Source organism: Globicephala melas, chromosome 2 (genome assembly GCF_963455315.2).
Source record: "Globicephala melas chromosome 2, mGloMel1.2, whole genome shotgun sequence".
Taxonomy (NCBI): Eukaryota; Metazoa; Chordata; class Mammalia; order Artiodactyla; family Delphinidae; genus Globicephala; species Globicephala melas.
The window spans coordinates 8,515,533-8,534,165 of NC_083315.2; positions in this window are offsets into that span (position 1 = coordinate 8,515,533).

Below are 18,633 nucleotides of genomic sequence, written 5' to 3' on the forward strand. Positions count from 1 at the left end.
GTTAGATACTTTTTTTTTTTTAACATCTTTATTGGAGTATCATTGCTTTACAATGGTGTGTTAGTTTCTGCTTTATAACAATAGCCAGGACATGGAAGCAACCTAAGTGTCCATCATCGGATGAATGGATAAAGAAGATGTGGCACATATATACAATGGAATATTACTCAGCCATAAAAAGAAACGAAATTGAGATATTTGTAGTGAGGTGGATGGACCTAGAGTCTGTCATACAGAGTGAAGTAAGTCAGAAAGAGAAAAATAAATACCATATGGTTAGATACTTTTGATTTGGATTTCGAGTGGTGTGGACTGGGGGAATTTAATAGAGCACTGTATTTCTACACCAGCTGAGGGCAGCAAGGAGCCACAGTCCTTATTCTTAAAAATTCTAGTTAAAGCTTTAATAAGAAAGAGTCCCCGTTTTTGTCATTCTGCTATGCACATGTTTTCCTAAATCTAGCTTCACCGTTTTTGTCAGTTTCTCTGTAAGAACACCCAGTTTAAGCTCAGGTCTTGCTAGATACTGGGGAAGACATGAGAATCCCTGACAGCGTCTAAGGATTATGGAATAATTGGAAATAAAATGTACATAGGGAAAGCCAGTGTAAACAGCATGTATGGGGCACTGTTCTGCAATAAACTTTTCCAACTAATTTTTTTTAAAGGTTTTTTTTTTTCTTTTTAAAATTTATTTATTTTTGCTGTGTTGGGTCTTCGTTTCTGTGCGAGGGCTTTCTCTAGTTGTGGCAAGTGGGGGCCACTCTTCATCGCAGTGTGCGGGCCTCTCACTATCGCGGTCTCTCTTGTTGTGCAGCACAGGCTCCAGACACGCAGGCTCAGTAGTTGTGGCTCACGGGCCTAGTTGCTCCGCGGCATGTGGGATCTTCCCATACCAGGGCTCGAACCCGTGTCCCCTGCATTGGCAGGCAGATTCTCAACCACTGCACCATCAGGGAAGCCCCCAACTAATTTTGAATTTAAAATAAATGTGAAAAAGTAGACTTCATTAGGAAAACCAGACAGCAGAATTTGTCACTTCCCTTGTGCTTATTTATGGCTGCGTTGGGTCTTCGTAGCTGTGCGCGGGCTTTCTCTAGTTGCCGTGAGCGGGGGCTACTCTTTGTTGCCGAGCACGGACTCTAGGCTCACGGGCTTCAGTAGTTGTGGCACGTGGTCTCAGTAGTTGTGGCTCACAGGCTCTAGAGCACAGGCTCAGTAGTTGTGGCGCACGGTCTTAGTTGCCCCGTGGCATGTGGGATCTTCCCGGACCAGGGCTCAAACCTGTGACCCCTGCATTGGCAGGCGGATTCTTAACCACTGCGCCACCAGGGAAGCCCCCCTGTGCATTTTTGAGTGAACTCCAACTAGTCAATTGGGAAACATTTCCCATCTTAGCCGTGTCCCTTTTGCCTACTAGTTATCTAACAAATATCCAAGCATCTGTTACTGAACCAGGTTCGTTTTGCACCAGTTTCTAGAAAAGTTTTTCAAGCCGAAATGCTGAGACCCGAGGTCTGCAGCAGGGAGGAGACGGAAGAACAAAGCCTCAGATCTGCCTCCTGGAAGGCAAGGGGCTTGGGCTGTTTATGGGATAAGGCAGCAGGGCGGACTGAGGCATGGGGAGCGCGGGAAAGGTGACTGGGGAAAGGTGCAGTCAGGTCATCACTGTTATTCTGCGCAGGTGTGCCTAAGCCTCAGGTCTCTGCGCATTCAAAAAGGCAGGCGCTCTGCACAGACCCAGGGTGGTGTCTTCAGCCCCCTGATGTCAAAAGGTCACTTAACGGAGACTCGCGCATGCCCAGTTGGAGGGTGGGTGGTCCTATCCGGTCTCAACCAGTTCACCTCCAAGCAGACACAGCTGACTCCAAGTTCTGCGACAAGAACTCAGGCAAACATCGTATAGCAACAATTAAAACGACCTTGGTTAGTGGAGGCAGGTGAAATGGATTTGACTAACGATTACCCACGCTTTCACATTCACTCCGTGTAGCAGGCCCAAGTATGGAACGAAGACAGTAGCAGGATGAACTTGACTGCTTATTTTGCTTATGGGACCCCTGGAAAGGTGGGAGCCGATGTCCGCTGGAAACTGATGAGCTGGGATAGGAATATCACTAGATTTTGGCAGAATAAGGAAAAGCCTGGAAGATAACAAAAGCCTGGCTTCACAGTGGGGGAAGGGGATTTATCCTGGGCTTATGTTTATTTCACCGGAGACTCATCTAAAAAGAGTATATGAGGTACTCAAAGCACAGAACAAAACAAATAGAAAGGCTCCTCTTTTTCTATATTTGGGACTAATCATAGGAAAACCAGAAACCTTTCTCCTGGTATCTGCTTGGAGCTCGCCTCTTTTTTTTTTTTTTTTTTTTTTTGCGGTTCGCGGGCCTCTCACTGTTGTGGCCTCTCCCGTTGCGGAGCACAGGTTCCGGACGCGCAGGCTCAGCGGCCATGGCTCACGGGCCCAGCCGCTCCGCGGCATGTGGGATCTTCCCAGACCGGAGCACTAACCCGCGTCCCCTGCATCGGCAGGCAGACTCTCAACTACTGTGCCACCAGGGAAGCCCCTGAGCTTGCCCTTTTAAACCACAGGTTAAATGAGTTTGAAAAGCTTATGATTGCATCAACAAAACATGATAACATTTCCCAAAGCTAATTCTAGTAATACAGCTCAACGGTTCAAACCATCTCAAATTTACCTGTCAAAATCTTTTCTTACTAACCCAACACAACGTGAATTAATCTCTCCTTCAACTCAACTCTTGTAACCATCCTGTATGTATAGTACATACCACCACCTGGCACTTAATACATTTCCTGAAAGTATGGTTTTCCCATTTGTAAATACCCTGCCTTCCTGAATAGAGATAGTAAAGACCCTTGAAGGTCCTGCCTATTCCTTTGGGCACCTCTGTTAGCGCTCACAGTGCCCTCACATATGAGACCCTTGCTATTTATTGCTTATTCAATGTAAGCACCAAACTTCTCAATTTTTTTGGCTGTGCTGCACAGCATGTGGGATCGAAGTTCCCTGACCAGGGACTGAACCCCTGCCTCCTGCAGTGGAAGTGCAGAGTCTTATTGGACCACCAGGGAAGTCCCTCATTTTTGTAACTGTTTCTCTTTCGTAAGAGAGTATGTCCCTCTACCCTCCTACACTGTTGGTGGGAATGTAAATTGGTACAACCATTATGGAAAACAGTATGGAAGTTCCTTAAAAAACTAAAAATAGAACTACCATATGATCCAGCAATCCCACTCCTGGGCATATATCCGGAGAAAACTAATTCGAAAAGATACATGAACCCCAATGTTCATAGCAGCATAATTTACAATAGCCAAGACATGGAAACAACCTAAATGTCCATCGACAGATGAATGGATAAAGATGTGGTACTTACACACAATGGAATATGACCCAGCCATTAAAAAGAATGACATAATGCCATTTGCAGCAACATGGATGGACCTAGAGATTATCATACTAAGTGAAGTAAGACAGAGAAAGACTAATATCAGATACCACTTATATATGGAATCTAAAAAAATAATACAAATGAACTTATTTACAAAACAGAAACAGAGTCACTGATGTAGAAAACAAACTTATGGTTACCGGGGGAAAGGCAGGGTAGTGGGTGGGAGGGATGAACTGGGAGATTGGGATTGACACATACACACTGCTATATATACAACAGATAACTAACAAGGACCTACTGGATAGCACAGGGAACTCTTCTCAATACTCTGTAATGATCTATATGGGAAAAGAATCTTAAAAAGAGCAGATATATATATATATATGTACAACTGACTCACTTTGCTGTATGGCAGAAACTAACACAACATTGTACATCAAAAAAAAGAGAGAGCATGTCCCTCTTAAACACACTTGGCCTGTGCAGCCTTGGCCCCGATTTCCGGTTCCTGACGTGTTTTCCCCTGAGTGTTCCAGCCACCTCTCGCTCCACTGCACTCTTCACCTCTTCACCAATACCTCTTTCATATATGTTGGGGGACAGGGACGCTGGGAAAGGAGGTGACTGTGACTGAGAAGTCTGGTTACTCATCAGAAGCTCCACAATAGGTTTGATTGTATTGAGTTTGATATCTATTTTTTAGGTGGATATGCTTTAAAAATTTTTAACTGCAGTAAAATGCACATAAAATTTACCACCTTAACCATTTCTAAGTGTACATTTGAGTGGTGTTAAGTACATTCACATTGTTGTGCAACCATCACTGCCATCTATCTCCAGAACCCTCTTCATCTTGCAAAACTAACCCCCTACTCCTCATTTACCCCTCCCTCCAACCCAGAGTACCACTAGTCTACCTTTTATCTATCTCTATGAATTTGACTATTCTAGGTTCCTCATGTAAGTGGGATCATACAGTATTTGTCTTTTTGCAGCTGGCTTATTCCACTTAGCATACTGTCCTCAAGGTTCATGTAGTTGTAGCAAGTGTCAGAACTTCCTTCTTTTTAAGGCTGAATAGTATTCTACTGAATGGATAGACCACATTTTGCTTATCCATTCCTCCATCTGCGGACACTTGGGTTGCTTCCAATTTGTATCGATTGTGAATAAAGTTGCTATGAACGTGGTATACAAATAACCCTTTGAGACCCTGTTTTCAATTCTTTTGCCGAATTTCAGGATCATATGGTAGTTCTATTTTTAATTTTTTGAGGACCCACCACACTGTTTTCCACAGCAGCTGCACCATTTTACATTCCCATCGAAAAATCACAAGGGTTCCAATTTCTGCACATCCTCTCCAACTCTTATTATTTTTGGTATTTTTTATAGTAGCCATCCTAATGGGTATGATGTGGTGCTGGGTTAGATATTTTTGACCGAAGTAAAATTCTTAGCTCAGACTTGTAAGGACAGTTGAAAGTTGACTACCTTACTGAAATAGAGTAGATGGAGGGAGGTGGTGTACATCTCTATCATCATGTAAATTCCCTCACTGTTCCAACCTGGAAACTTCTCCATCTCATAATACTTTAGTCTTTGGCTAAGACATTATCTCTGAACTATCAATTCTATCTTCTTCAGAAGGATACCTTTGGAAGTTCACAGGGACAAAATTATTCCAAATAAACATAAGCCACTCTTGGGTTTTAGTTTTAATGCCATTATCCTGAACAAGGCAGGTCCCACATAGGCTGACCCCCTTTGTCATGTGTTTGCAAGAGGGCTGAGAAGGTTCCCACTTCAAATCATCTTCCACCCATGTCACAAATTCCACCCTAGCCATGAGTTTGAGGACAGAGCCTCTTTCTAGACGCTCTCTTTTTTAAAAAAAAAAGGGACTTGACTTTATTTTTAAATTAATTAATTAATTAATTATTTTTGGCTGTGCTGGGTCTTCGTTGCTGCACGCGGGCTTTCTCTAGTTGCGGTGAGCGGGGGCTACTCTTCGTTGCGGTGCGTGGGCTTCTCATTGCGGTGGCTTCTCTTGTTGCGGAGCACGGGCTCTAGGCGCATGGGCTTCAGTAGTTGTGGCTCACAGGCTCCAGAGCACAGGCTCAGTAGTTGTGGCTCACGGGCTTAGCTGCTCCGTGGCATGTGGGATCTTCCCGGACCAGGGCTCGAACCCATGTCCCCCGCATTGGCAGGCAGATTCTTAACCACTGCGTCACCAGGTAAGTCCCTAGACATTCTCTTTTAAAACTCAAGTGCCTCAGGAAGTCTGGCATTAAATCCTAACATCTTAGTGGGACATTTCCTCCTTTTTGATAAGAGAAATGGGACAGCCTTGGGAACAAAGGAAAGACAACAAATGGGGATAGAAAAGCAAAAGGGAAGAGGGTCACGGGAGGTGTGTAACAGTGATGCAAGGTGACATAGGCCAAAACTGGCCTTTCACCAGAACTGGCACTGAGCCCATGTGTACCAGAGCAGTTATATCTGCTGCTGAAATACGGAAAAACCGTCATAACAGTGGGTAGCGAGCCGTTGTCCCGAGCATTTCCATCACCGCCCCCCAGGCCAAGTGCCGCCTCTCCATCCCAGTTGCTCCCACCTCTCTCCTGGGACTCCTCCCCACAACTTCCCAAATCCAGCGGCCAGAGGGGACCTGCCCCAGGACCGTGAACATGCCAAGCCTCACTAGTTATTCAACATTTTGATGTCACCTGCTTCCAACAACTGTCAAGTGGACAATAAAAGCAAGTCTCAGGATAGATTCTGCTACCGATTCCAACAGCTGTTGGCAAAGGGACAGAGGAGTCAGTCATCTAACCTGGTCTGTTCATCTCAGATCTCTCTCCTTTGCCATCCTGGGGTAGGAAACAGTGATCTGAGAGCAGGTGAGCCTTGTCATTTGATCTGGCCACAGGGTCCTTGTGAATGAGGGTCCCTGGACCTAGAATGCCACACCATTGGGGTCTGGTGGCCGCTTGCTTCTGTGTTGTACATGAGAGGAGAGCTGTGGCCACACACTCTTTCTAGCCACAAGCGACCTCTATTAAGGATGGAGCACTGTTTCTAGCTTCCCTTATGGGAATGACAAACCCCCTGGTGCAGATTTAGATAATGATAGTTAAAGTACTTGAACATGAGTTCCTGGTGGGGATGCTTCAATGCTGACTAATCCGAGGGTGCAGATTAAATTTAATTAACAGGCACCCATATTCTGCACTGTTGATTTTTTTGATTATTTTGCATATCAGAGGGCTCACCCATTTAAAATACACAATTCAGTGGCTTTCAGTAGATTCACAGATACGTGCAACCATCACCACAGTCAATTTTAGAACATTTCTATCACCTCAAAAAAGAAAGCCGCTATACACACAATTCTCCTGAGAACTGTCATTTCTTGGAACAGAGTTGGGTGGGGAGAGGAAGGCCCAGGACTTTTCTCTTATTTATTTATCTATTTATTTATTTTTGCGGTACGCGGGCCTCTCTCTGTTGTGGCTTCTCCCCGTTGCGGAGCACAGGCTCCGGACGTGCAGGCTCAGCAGCCATGGCTCCCGGGCCCAGCCGCTCTGCGGCATGTGGGCGGGGCACGAACCCATGTCCCCTGCATTGGCAGGCGGACTCTCAACCACCGCGCCACCACGGAAGCCCAGGACTTTTCTCTTTTATTTGACTTTGATTGAACCAGGTGAATGCACTCCCCATTCAGAAACCAAAGCAAAATTTTAAAGTAAAAAAAATGAACAGGAAGAAACTGAGAGTGACTCAGAGACTGGTCACTAAGGGGTGCAAGCAAAACTCTCTCTGCCCTTCTCCGGATTTCTGCCCTAGGTCGGGAGTCAGTGATCTTTCTCTGTCAAGGGTCAAAGAGTCAAAAATATTTATTTTTCACTTCACTGGTCATACTGTGTCTATTGCAACAATTCCGGGAGGCAGCTGGGGACCACAGTAGCCGTGACCCCACGAAGCTCTATTTACAAAAACAGGTGGCCTGTGAGATTTGACCCCAGCTCCTGTTTGCCCCCGTGCTCTGGATGAATGCCCGGAGTCAGCAGAGCAAACAAGTCCTTTGCACCTGGGCAAGAAGCATCTGGCCTAGTGGCAGCTGTGCTTGGGGTGCACCCACGGTGCTTCTTTTTTTAAAAATAAATTTATTTATTTTCGGCTGTGTTGGGTCTTCGTTGCTTCACGCGGACTTTCTCTAGGTGCAGCGAGCGGGGTTATTCTTCGTTGGGGTGCACGGGCTTCTCACTGCGGTGGCTTCTCTTGTTGCGGAGCACAGGCTCTAGGCACATGAGCTTCAGTAGCTGTGGCTCGCAGGCTCTAGAGCGCAGGCTCAGTAGTTGTGGCGCACGGGCCTTAGTTGCTCTGTGGCACATGAGATCTTCCCAGACCAGGGCTCGAACCCTTGTCCCCTGCATTGACAGGCAGATTCTTAACCACTGTGCCACCAGGAAGGCCCCACACAGTGCTTCTTTAGGACAGAGAAGGTGCCGTGAGCCCGGCCCTGCCCAGGGCAGAGTGTGGCTTGCTTTCACGTGTGATGGATGGCTGTTCCCTTTTCTGCTTTTCTTTTTTAAAAATGTATTCTTGGGCTTCCCTGGTGGCGCAGTGGTTGAGAGTCTGCCTGCCGATGCAGGGGACATGGGTTCGTGCCCCGGTCAGGGAAGATCCCACATGCCGCGGAGCAGGCTCGCTGAGCCTATGCTCTGCAATGGGAGAGGCCACAACAGTGAGAGGCCCACGTACTGCAAAAAAAAAAAAAATGTATTCCTATTTTATAAAATTGAAATATAATTGACATATACCATTGTATTAGTTTTAGGTGCACCACATAATGATGATTTACATATATACTGCAAAGTGACTACCATAAATTTAGTTAACATCCTTATTTTTTTCCTTGATGCGGCCCATTGTTGATCTCAATTAAGTTAGGGACCCCGAGACCTGTGGTGTAGTCTGTAGCCCAGAAAGGAGCTCCTCTGAGGTGCAGAGGAGATGCTGATAGAGTCACAGAATCCACTTAATTATATACATCAATGTCCATCAAAACTCTTGGTTACAAACAACAGACACAGATCATGACCATAGGCAACAGTCATGCGCCGTGCTGGCAGGCTCTCTAGGGCTCAGAAACATGCAGGCAGCCAGGAGGCCCGGCATGCAGTGGACAAGAGCACACACGAAAGATGGGCTGGGCCAGTGGCCGCAGCAAGAGCTGTGACCCTCCCACCCCCACCCCTGACCCTGGGGCCCCTGCTCTGGAGCCAAGACCTGGGGACAAGCTCTGGGGACAGAATGTGAGCCACATGCCACCTGCTGGCTGCCACCGAGGCGGGGAGAGAGAGGACACCGGCTTAGAGACGGCCAATATTTGTTACCGGTCTGAGACAATTTTTAAAAATTGTGGCAATGTGTGGAGGTATCTCTAGTGGCAAGAAGGAGTTAGGGGCCAAAAGGATATACATAAAAGACCTAACTTTTGTCTAAGTCACTGACTTTGTGTCTCATTTCCAGAACAAAAGGCCTCAAAGAACATAGACTTTATTAGGATAAATGTGGTCAGCGGTGTCTTCAACTCCCAGAATACATTTTTTTAAAAACTTTTGATGCTACCATTTCTCTTTTAGTATTTATTTGTTTATTTGGCTGTGCCAGGTCTTTGCTGCGGTGTGCAGGATCTTCAGCCACGGCGTGTGGGATCCCCAGTTGTGGCATGTGGGATCCAGCTCCCTGACCAGGGATCAAACCTGGGCGCCCCCGCATTGGGAGCATGGAGTCCCAACTGCTGGACCACCAGAGAAGTCTCTGACAGAGTACATTTTACTATCTATGTTTTGTGGAGTTTAACATATTTTCATATGCATTTCCTCACTGGACAAGCAGGACGGTAAGGTGGAAAGATGAGCTTGGAGGTCAGACAAACTTGCATTTAATTCCTGGCTCTGATATTAAATAGCTGTGTGACCTTGGGTAAGTTACTTAACCTCTCTGGGTCTCAGAATGCTCATTTGAAAAATGGAATTAATAAGGCCTGTCTTTGAAAGTAAAAATATCCAGCTTGTTGGTGGAATATCAAAAGAGATCATACAGTGTAGTAGGCATTCAACAAGTGTTAGTTATAATGCTTTTTTTTTAATATTTAATTTTATTTATTTTTGGCTGCGTTGGGTCTTCATTGCTGCGTGTGGGCTTTCTCTAGTTGTGGCAAGCGGGGGCTACTCTTCGTTGTGGTGCACGGGCTTCTCTTTGCGGTGGATTCTCTTGTTGCGAAGCATGGGCTCTAGGCGTGCGGGCTTCAGTAGTTGTGGCTTAGTTGCTCTGTGGCATGTGGGATCTTCTCAGACCAGGGATCGAACCCGTGTCCCCTGCACTGCCAGGTGGATTCTTATCCACTGCACCACCAGGGAAGTCCCTATAATGCTTATTAATCCTCACAAATGTGAGATATGAGGACAAACATGTGTTGCCCCATTTTTGGTAATCCATTCTCTGAAGAGTAATTTAGCTGGTTTGTGCAAGAGATGAGACTGGAAAATCCCGGAGTTCTAATTCCTAGATCAGACGCTTTCTACCACACCACACTCAGAATACCTGCTGATGGTGTTTACTTATAATCACAAAGAAAATCATGGTTGTGGTTTATTTTCCTTGGTAGAATGTAGAGGAAGTGTCTATGTGAGCTCTGATTCCTTAAGTCTCAGAACCGGACGCAAAAACTTCTGCACTGACTCTGTTGGGGAGTGAAACCCCAGGAGACGAGAGTGAGGGAGAGGAGGGGAGGCTGGGAAGGAGAGGGAGCAGTGGCCAGATGGCTGGTGTGACACTGAACCAGCCACAGCTTCACAACAAAACAGCCTGCAGCTTGGTCACAGGGACATCTACAGAGAGGGCCTGGGGAACTTCTGCCGTCGGAGGATGGTGTGGGGCAGCAACGGGGCAATTTAACTGCTGACTCTTTCCCTTATCCCGGGGGATAAAGACGGCATGGTCAATTAAATTTGGGGAATGCTAAATAAAAACAGATTTTCCAGGTGCAGGCCTTGTCAGAGCCTTTAATATGCTCCTGTGCATTGTGAATCTGGCACAAAGGAGGAGAACAGAGTCTATATAGTACTCCCCAAACTTATTGGACCCTGGAAGCCTTTCATCTTGGAGTATCTTGTAGTAGAGGGTGTCCAAACTTTGGGGAACCTACATCCTAAAATATTCCCCAGTGCTGGGCTGTTACTGGGAGTGACAGGATGATGCCCTCTCCCTCCGGTGAGATGCATTTTGGCATCTGGTGGGAGGAAGAGGGTCAGGGGTCTTGCCTGCTATTTACCAGTCCTTTTGGTTCCCCAGGCCTGTCGTGTAGGACTTAGCCTAACAGAGTCCCCTCGCACCCGAGTCTTGCCTGCAAAGCTGTCCCCACAAGTTGGGCAAGACAAGTTGGGGGGGACTGTGTGCCTGTTTTCCTTTAACACGGCTCAGCCCTGGCCCAAGCTTCTTGATGTGACTTAGTTTCTCTCCTCCCTGGGCCTGCCTTATGTCGTGCCGAGCTGTCCAGACTGTGGAGAACCCAGGATATAAGCCTTATATTCACAGGATTCCTGGATGGCCAGGGACCCCAGTCAGCTTGGTCCACAGTTCTTGTCCCATAGACCTTGTCTGTATGCTCTTCCATGAGCCTTGCCTTTCTGTTCCCCCAGAGAGCCCATCCTGAAACCAGAAAGCAGCTCTGTATTTCATCTCCAGAGAGCGCGCCTTTGTTGAGAAAAATGCACAACTTTCTAGGTGCCACTGCAGACCTAGGTTATCAATAATACCTCTGTCCTTGAAAAATTAAAAAACAAATTTTTTAATTGAAGTATAGTTGAATTATAATGTTGTGTTAATTACTGCTTTACAGAAAAGTGATGCAGTTATACATATATATGCATTCTTTTTCACCTTCTTTTCCATTATGGTTCATCACAGGATATTGAATATAGTTCCCTGGGCTATACAGTAGGACCTTGTTGTTTATCCATTCTACATAAAGCAGTCTGCATCTGCTAATCCCAGGCTCCCAATCCATCCCTCTCCAAGCCCCCCTCCCCCTTGGCAATCGCCAGTCTATTCTCTAGGTCCCTGATTCTGTTTCTGTTTCATAGATACGTTCATTTGTGAAAGACACGAATTTTTCAAATTACACACACAAAGACTCTTAGAGGTTGAGGCCCAATGTTGGTATTATTTAAAATAATTTATTTTATTTATTTATTTTGGCCACACCATGCGGCATTCGGGATCTTAGTTCCCCAACCAGGGATCGGACCGGTGCCCCCTGCAGTGGAATTGTGGAGTCTTAACCACTGGACCGCCGGGGGAGTCCCCAGTGTTGGTATTTTTAAAGCACCAGGGAGATCTGAATTCATAGTCAAGTCTGCGAACCACACCTCTAAACCCTCTAGAGTAAAGCTAATGTATATCCATCCATCCCAAGAGTGAGAGCATTCAAGTCTCCCCATCTGACGGAAGTCCAGGCTCTTTCCCATTGTATGTCACGGGTCCTGTAGGCAGCCGTACAGTCTGCCTTGGTTGCATCTTGGGAGGTTAATCTTGGGACCGTGGCCTAGTGAGATTAGGGTTTGCGCTGGAACCTGGCCTCGGTGAGTTGGGTCCGTCAGCAGGCTGGGTCAAGTCTTCAGTTCCTAAAGTGGTTGTAATTGCTAAGCTGTTGTCACCACGTAGAGTAGTAAACCCTTGGGGGTGGGCTTCCCACCTTCAAGTGTCACCTTCAGGACAGGGGCTTCAAGCCACTCTGACTGGGAGGCTTTTTAAATCCCTGACGGGTCAACTTCTGAGCAGTGAAGGCTAGGGGTGTGGTGTACCAGTAACCCAGGCACCAAGATGCTACTCCCAAAGCCTGGGGCAGCTTGGAAAGTGGGCAGTGGTTCAGTCTCATGGGTCAAAGGGAAGAGGCTGTTGAGGAAGGTGGGAGCCAGTGAGTCTGGGTCACAAGGCTCAGGCTCGTACGGTTAGGGCACAGGTGACCGTGGCGGCACAGGGCGCTCCAGAGGTGGAAGCTACGTGCTCTGCTCTAGTTGCTGCCACGGGTAGCAGAACAAACGTCCTTCACTTTGTTTCTTTGCGGGGAGATGAGCCCCAGGTGACTCTCAGTCTAGGGTCTTAAGCCCAAGCTATGACAAGTCTCAGCAGTCTTAAAGATCAGTTCTTGCTGTTTCCACTGACAAGAAGCCCAAGGGATGCTGGGTGAGGACCTGCCCAAGACCCCCCTTCACTGACCTGAAACATCCCTCCAGCCCCTCTTCTTCCTCCTCTACCCCTCCAACCCCTCCCCGTCCCATAAGACCTGCCAAAGTGACTAATTTTCACAACAGTGAAGATCTACCCATTCCAGGTGATTGATCTCCTTCCAGAAAAATAGGCCCAACTCACCTTTCCCTTACATGACTAACTTACTTTACTCACCCCTACTCTAAAGGGATTCCTCAGCAAACCAGGAGAACCTGTCACGGTGGAACACCTTTCTGGCTACCTACACTGTTGGGGCTTCTCATCAGCAACTATTACACCATCATGTTCTCCATCTTTCATAACATTTCCAATAGGTACACACTCTTCTCTCACACATACACCATCATGTGTGCCCTGCTGTTTTGTTTAGACTGTTTCCACTTTTCTAATTATAGATACTTTAAACCTCGGTGCACATGAGTCTTTGTAATAGGTGTGGGATTTTTGGTGAGGGTTAGGGATAGTACTTCGGTGTGAGAAACACAAAAGGTGGCAAAGAGGAGAGGTGGGAAAAAATATAATGTAATTTTAGATGACCCGTGAGTAATTAGAAATCTCTGAATTCAGAGGGATATTAATATGTTTAGCTGACACAGGACAGACATTGACCAATCAGAATCAAGGCCAGCTGTGGGAGCAGAGCAGGGTTCCCCGCTGGGCCAAGCATCGTCCCCTTGGATAATGGACTATGGAAAGTAGGAGTCCTGTGAGGTAGCCTGGGGTACCCGGGGCAACAGTGGGTGAGAGACGGCTCAGGAAAGTGGATACTGAACAATTGATAAGGAAGTATTTTGATATTTCAGTAACTTGTTTTAGCCATAACAGTGCTTGCCTGCTGAATATCAACTCAGATATTCACAGCAATCCTCCATGCAGCTGTAGAAGACCCCATGCCCTTTTCAGAGCTTTCTCCGCTAATGTGTCATACAGCCTAGTGGTGATGGTGGAAGGCAAATGCTTCTTGGCTTCCTTGCATGGCATGTGGGGAAAGCAAGACACAGAGAAAGGGTTATAATTTTCTCTATAAACTCAAGGACGTCGTTGGTCACACTGAGAACAGAACATTAGCCTAGTGATGCCGATTGCACTGAATGGAGACATCTCCTGCCAGACTTAATTTCAGGAGGAGACTTCTAGACGCCATTTTCATAGGGACTGATAATATTTCCATGGTGCATGAGGGAAAGAGCTATAAAGAAGCTCTATGACACGCTGGCTAGGTGCTTAGAGAAATGAATGTCTTTCACAGGAAAATAAGAAACCAGGAAGGTTTTAGAAATGTTGTCCTGACTCACGAAGTCCTCATTTTCCACACCCACCTGTGTCAACACAGTCAGATCCAGAGGCACTTCAAATGAGTTGAAACTTTATATTTTGCAAACTTTCACTCTCTTGCCCAACAAATAAGCCTTCACATTCACATCTATAGGGTGTCTCCTTCTCACTGAGGAGGCGGCAGGAAAGGTGTCCATCTACGTGCTCTGTGAGGGCTCCTGAGGGGGCCGAGCTCTGAGGACCTCCTGCTTCCAAGGGTCATGAGTCCCCTTTTTGGTACAATCCTTAACTCACCTCTACCACACGGGGAGGTACTCAGGGGTAGAATTAGTCCATTGAAAATGAAGTGAAATGAAAGAACATAATATATTCTTAGTATTAGCTATAGACAACGGGTTTTTCTATATTTAGTTCAGGATAACACTTACAGTTGGGCCATGGCATCTGGTGACCTCACCTGCACGGACCCACTCCCTAAGGATCATTTCCACTTACATGAGTTATGCCCTCTTTCCCTGGTGGATCAAATGAGATGCTGAGTCAGTGCCCTTGTCAAAGTTAAAACTGCACCAGAAAAAGCAAGGGAGAATTTATTCAAGACTATTGCAGTAGGGACTTCCCTGGTGGTCCAGTGGTTAAGAATCTGCCTTCCAATGCAGGTGACGCAGGTTCGATCCCTGGTCGGGGAACTAAGATCTCACATGCTGAGGGACAACTAAGCCTGCATGCCACAGCTACTGAGCCCACATGCTCGGGAGCGCCCCGTCCCCATGCCACAACTAGAGAGAAGTCCGCGTGCCGCAATGAAGAGCTCGCACGCTGCAACGAAAGATCCCGCATGCCGCAATGAAGATCCCGCGTGCCGCAACTAAGACCCGACACAGCCAAATAAATTAAAAAATAAAATATAAAAAGACTATTGCAATAGAGGAGAGAGACTGATCTCAACTCTACTGAAACAAAGGGCTGGAGATTTTTTTTTCCAATTGAAGTATAGTTGACTTAGAATATTATATTAGTTTCAGGTGTACCACATAGTAATTTGATACTTTTATAGAATATACTCCATACAAAGTTTATAAAATATCGACTATATTCCCTGCACTGTACATTACAGCCTTATACCTAGTAGTTTGTGCCTCTAAATTTCCTTCCCCTGTCTTGTTCCTCCCCCTATACCCTCCCCTCTGGAAACCACTAGTTTGTTCTCCGTATCTGTAAGTCTGTTTCTATTTTGTTATATTTGTTCATTTGTTTTACTTTTCAGATTCTACATATTAGTGAAAACATACAGTATTTGTCTTTCTCTGCCTGACTTATTTCACTAAGCAGAATACCCTCCAGGTCCACCTATGTTGCTACCAATGGCAACATTTCGTTCTTTTTTATGGCTAAGTAATACCCCATTGTGTATATATACCCCATCTTGTTTCCCATTCATCTGTTGATGGGCATTTAGGTTGTTTCCATATCTTGGCTATTGTAAATCATGCTGCTGTGAACATTGGGGTGCATGTATCTTTTTTTTTTTTTATTTTTTTAAGCATGTATCTTTTTGAATTAGTGTTTTTGTTTTCTTTGGATAAATAACCAGGAGTGGAATTGCTGGATGGTATGGTAGACGTGGAGAGGTTTTAAGAGCTAGGGTAGGGGGAATCACAGGCCACCTGTGTTTGCTAATTGGCCGTCACAATTGGAATAAAGTGCCCATCAAAGTCAGGTGCCTACCCTCCCACAGAGGGCAAAAATGCTATCTCCTCTGGTGTGAGATAGAAGTGCTATCTCCTTTGGTGTTTTCATTTCAAAAACATGATTCCCAGGTCCTTGAGAAAGGCACTTCCTGGCTTGAATGTCTGGCAAGAGGTTAGAATATTTGCATACATTTCAAAGGTGCAGGGTAAGCATTTACAAGCGCACGTTTTCTAAATTAAACGTTCTTACAAAAGGGAGGTCAGGGGCTTACAGTCAGAAAGAAACCTGTCTAAAGTTCAGTCAAACTGAGGGGAACATGAAGGCCATCTTGGTTGCCCTCTAAGACAACCCACAAATGAACCACAGAATTCATGTCTGCTGCTTGAGAAGGACCCTGAACCCAGTGATACATAAACTTGGAAATTTCAGGTCCCTGGGGAGGTACCTTCTTATGAATAGCCCATTGAAGTGAGCTCATAAATGTTTCCCTTTCATGCCCTCACCCCAGAGTATTTTCCTTGATTAATGTTTATTGAAACATTTATGCGTCAGTTCGGTGCCAGAGACCATCTCAGGTATGAACAAGGTGGAAACTCCTCCTCAAAGAGACCTCACAGCATTGAAGGAGACAGACAAGTAAATGAACATCTTAGTTATAATGTGAGAGTTCCTCAGAAGTTAAACATGGAGTTACCATATGTTCCAACAATTCTACATCTAGGTATCCACCCAACAGAAATGAAAACCTATGCCCACACAAAAACATGCACAAGAATGTTCATAGCACCATTATTTATAATAGCCAAAAGGTAGAAACAACCCAAATGTCCATCAACCAATGAATGGATAAATAAAATATGGTATATCTGTACAACACGGCATTATTTAGCAATAAGAAGGAGTGAAGTCTGCATGCATGCTACAACATGGATGACCCTTGAACACTGTATTTGAAGTGAAAGAAGTCAGTCACAAAAGCCGCACAGGGTATGATTCCATTTAGGTGAAATATTCGGAAGAGGCAAATCCACAGAGACAGAAAGCAGGGTAGTGGTGGCCCAGGGCTTTGAGGGTTGGGGAAAATGAGGAGTGACTGCTAATGCGCATGGAATTTCTTTTTGGGGGTGATGAAAGTGTTCTAAAATTGACCGTGGGGATGGGATAGTATATTCACAAAATTACGGTTGTGGGAAGATGGGAAGAACACTGGATTTGACATCAGAAGACCTGGTTTGAATCCACAGATCACTGGACTTGATTTGTCCAATGACACACCCCTTGAACTTCCTCTCTTTTCTCCACCTCACAGAATGATCTTACCATCCATCCACCCAGTTATCCAAACTAAAAACTCAGGAGCCACCTGAAATGCACACCTCCCAATCTGTCACTCCCTTGAGCTAATAAGTCATCAAGTCTCACTGATTCTATTTCTTCAATCTTTTTAAATATCTGTCCTCTCCATTCCTGAGCTTCACCTGGACGAATGCAACAGCCTTCTCTCGTCTCCACTTTAGTCTAATCCCTCTCACCCTCCACATCACGGGTGTGGTGTTCCTAAAAAAAAACCCTCATGTCACTTCCCTGCTCAAAATCATTCAATGGTTCATTATTGTGTCATGAGAGCAAACACATATACAATGGTCTGTGCATGCCAGGCACTGCTGTAAGAACCGTGGATGCATTGTCTCCAATCCTCATATCAATCTGTGTGACAGAGGAGGGAATTGGGCACAGAGAGGTAAAATGACTTGCCCAAGGCCATGCAGCTGGTTCAGTCCAGAGCTGGGGCTGAACTGGGGGACTGGCCCTGGGATATGTGCTTACAGCTGCCATACTAGTCTTACAAGGATGGAGGCCAGACCCCTTACACCGTGACCTAGGCCCTGGCTACCTCCAGCCCCTCCATGTGCTCCCGTGCTCTGCTATTGCTCATTGCCTGCAATTTCTCAAAAGGGCTTCATTTCTCTGGGCCCTTTGACAATGCCTTCCGTCTAACTGGGCTCTGGAAACCCTCATCTTTCAGGCTTCATCTCAGCCATCAGTGCTTCTTTAAAGTCTTCCTGACCTTCCCCCAACCCCCATGACCCCTACAGATGAGTATCCTGAAGCTGTTTCCATATTGTGTAATATATGTGTATATACACGTTTTTGTTGTTGTTGTTTAATATTTATTTGGTTGCACTGGGTCTTAGTTACGGCAGGCGGGCTCCTTAGTAGTGGCATGCGTGTAGGATCTAGTTCCCTGACCAGGGATCGAACCCAGGCCCCCTGCATTGGGAGCGTGGAGTCTCAACCACTGCACCACCAGGGAAGTACCCTACACACGTGTTTTTGTAATAGCTTTTTTGAGATGTTGATCACATACCATGCAATTCACCCACGTAAAGTGTACAATTCAATGGGTTTTAGTATATTCGTAAAATTATAGTTGCATTAGAATCATGCTTTTGCCTTGCGGTGGGTGGCTTGTTATACTCTGGGGTATGATGTCACGAGGAGGTCACCTCTGCAGCACAGCCAGGTGCAGTGAGCAGCCCCAGAGGTGGGCGAGCTGAAGGTGCAAAATGAAAGAGGGTGGGAAGTGTAGACACCAAAGGGTCTAGAGGGAGAGAAAGCTCTGGAAGAACTGAGAGATTATACTTTGAGACCAGCCGTGGCCAGACCATTCCTTGGAGCACATCAGTGTAGCCGATAGAAATCTCAGGCCACCAGCCTTGGTATGTAAGAAATGTAAGCTTGTTTTTCCAGAACAAAGCTTACATCCCATTGCAAGTCTCCATCCTCCATTCAGTGAATTCTGGATCTCCTGCCCTTTTCTTCCGGGCTGGGTCTGAGAGAACTTCCTAGGGCTTGAGATTCTTCCCTAAGCCTTTCTGCGTGGACAGTGGATGCACAGTGTCCGACCTGGGGTGGAAGGTACTTTGGAAACGTTGGGCAA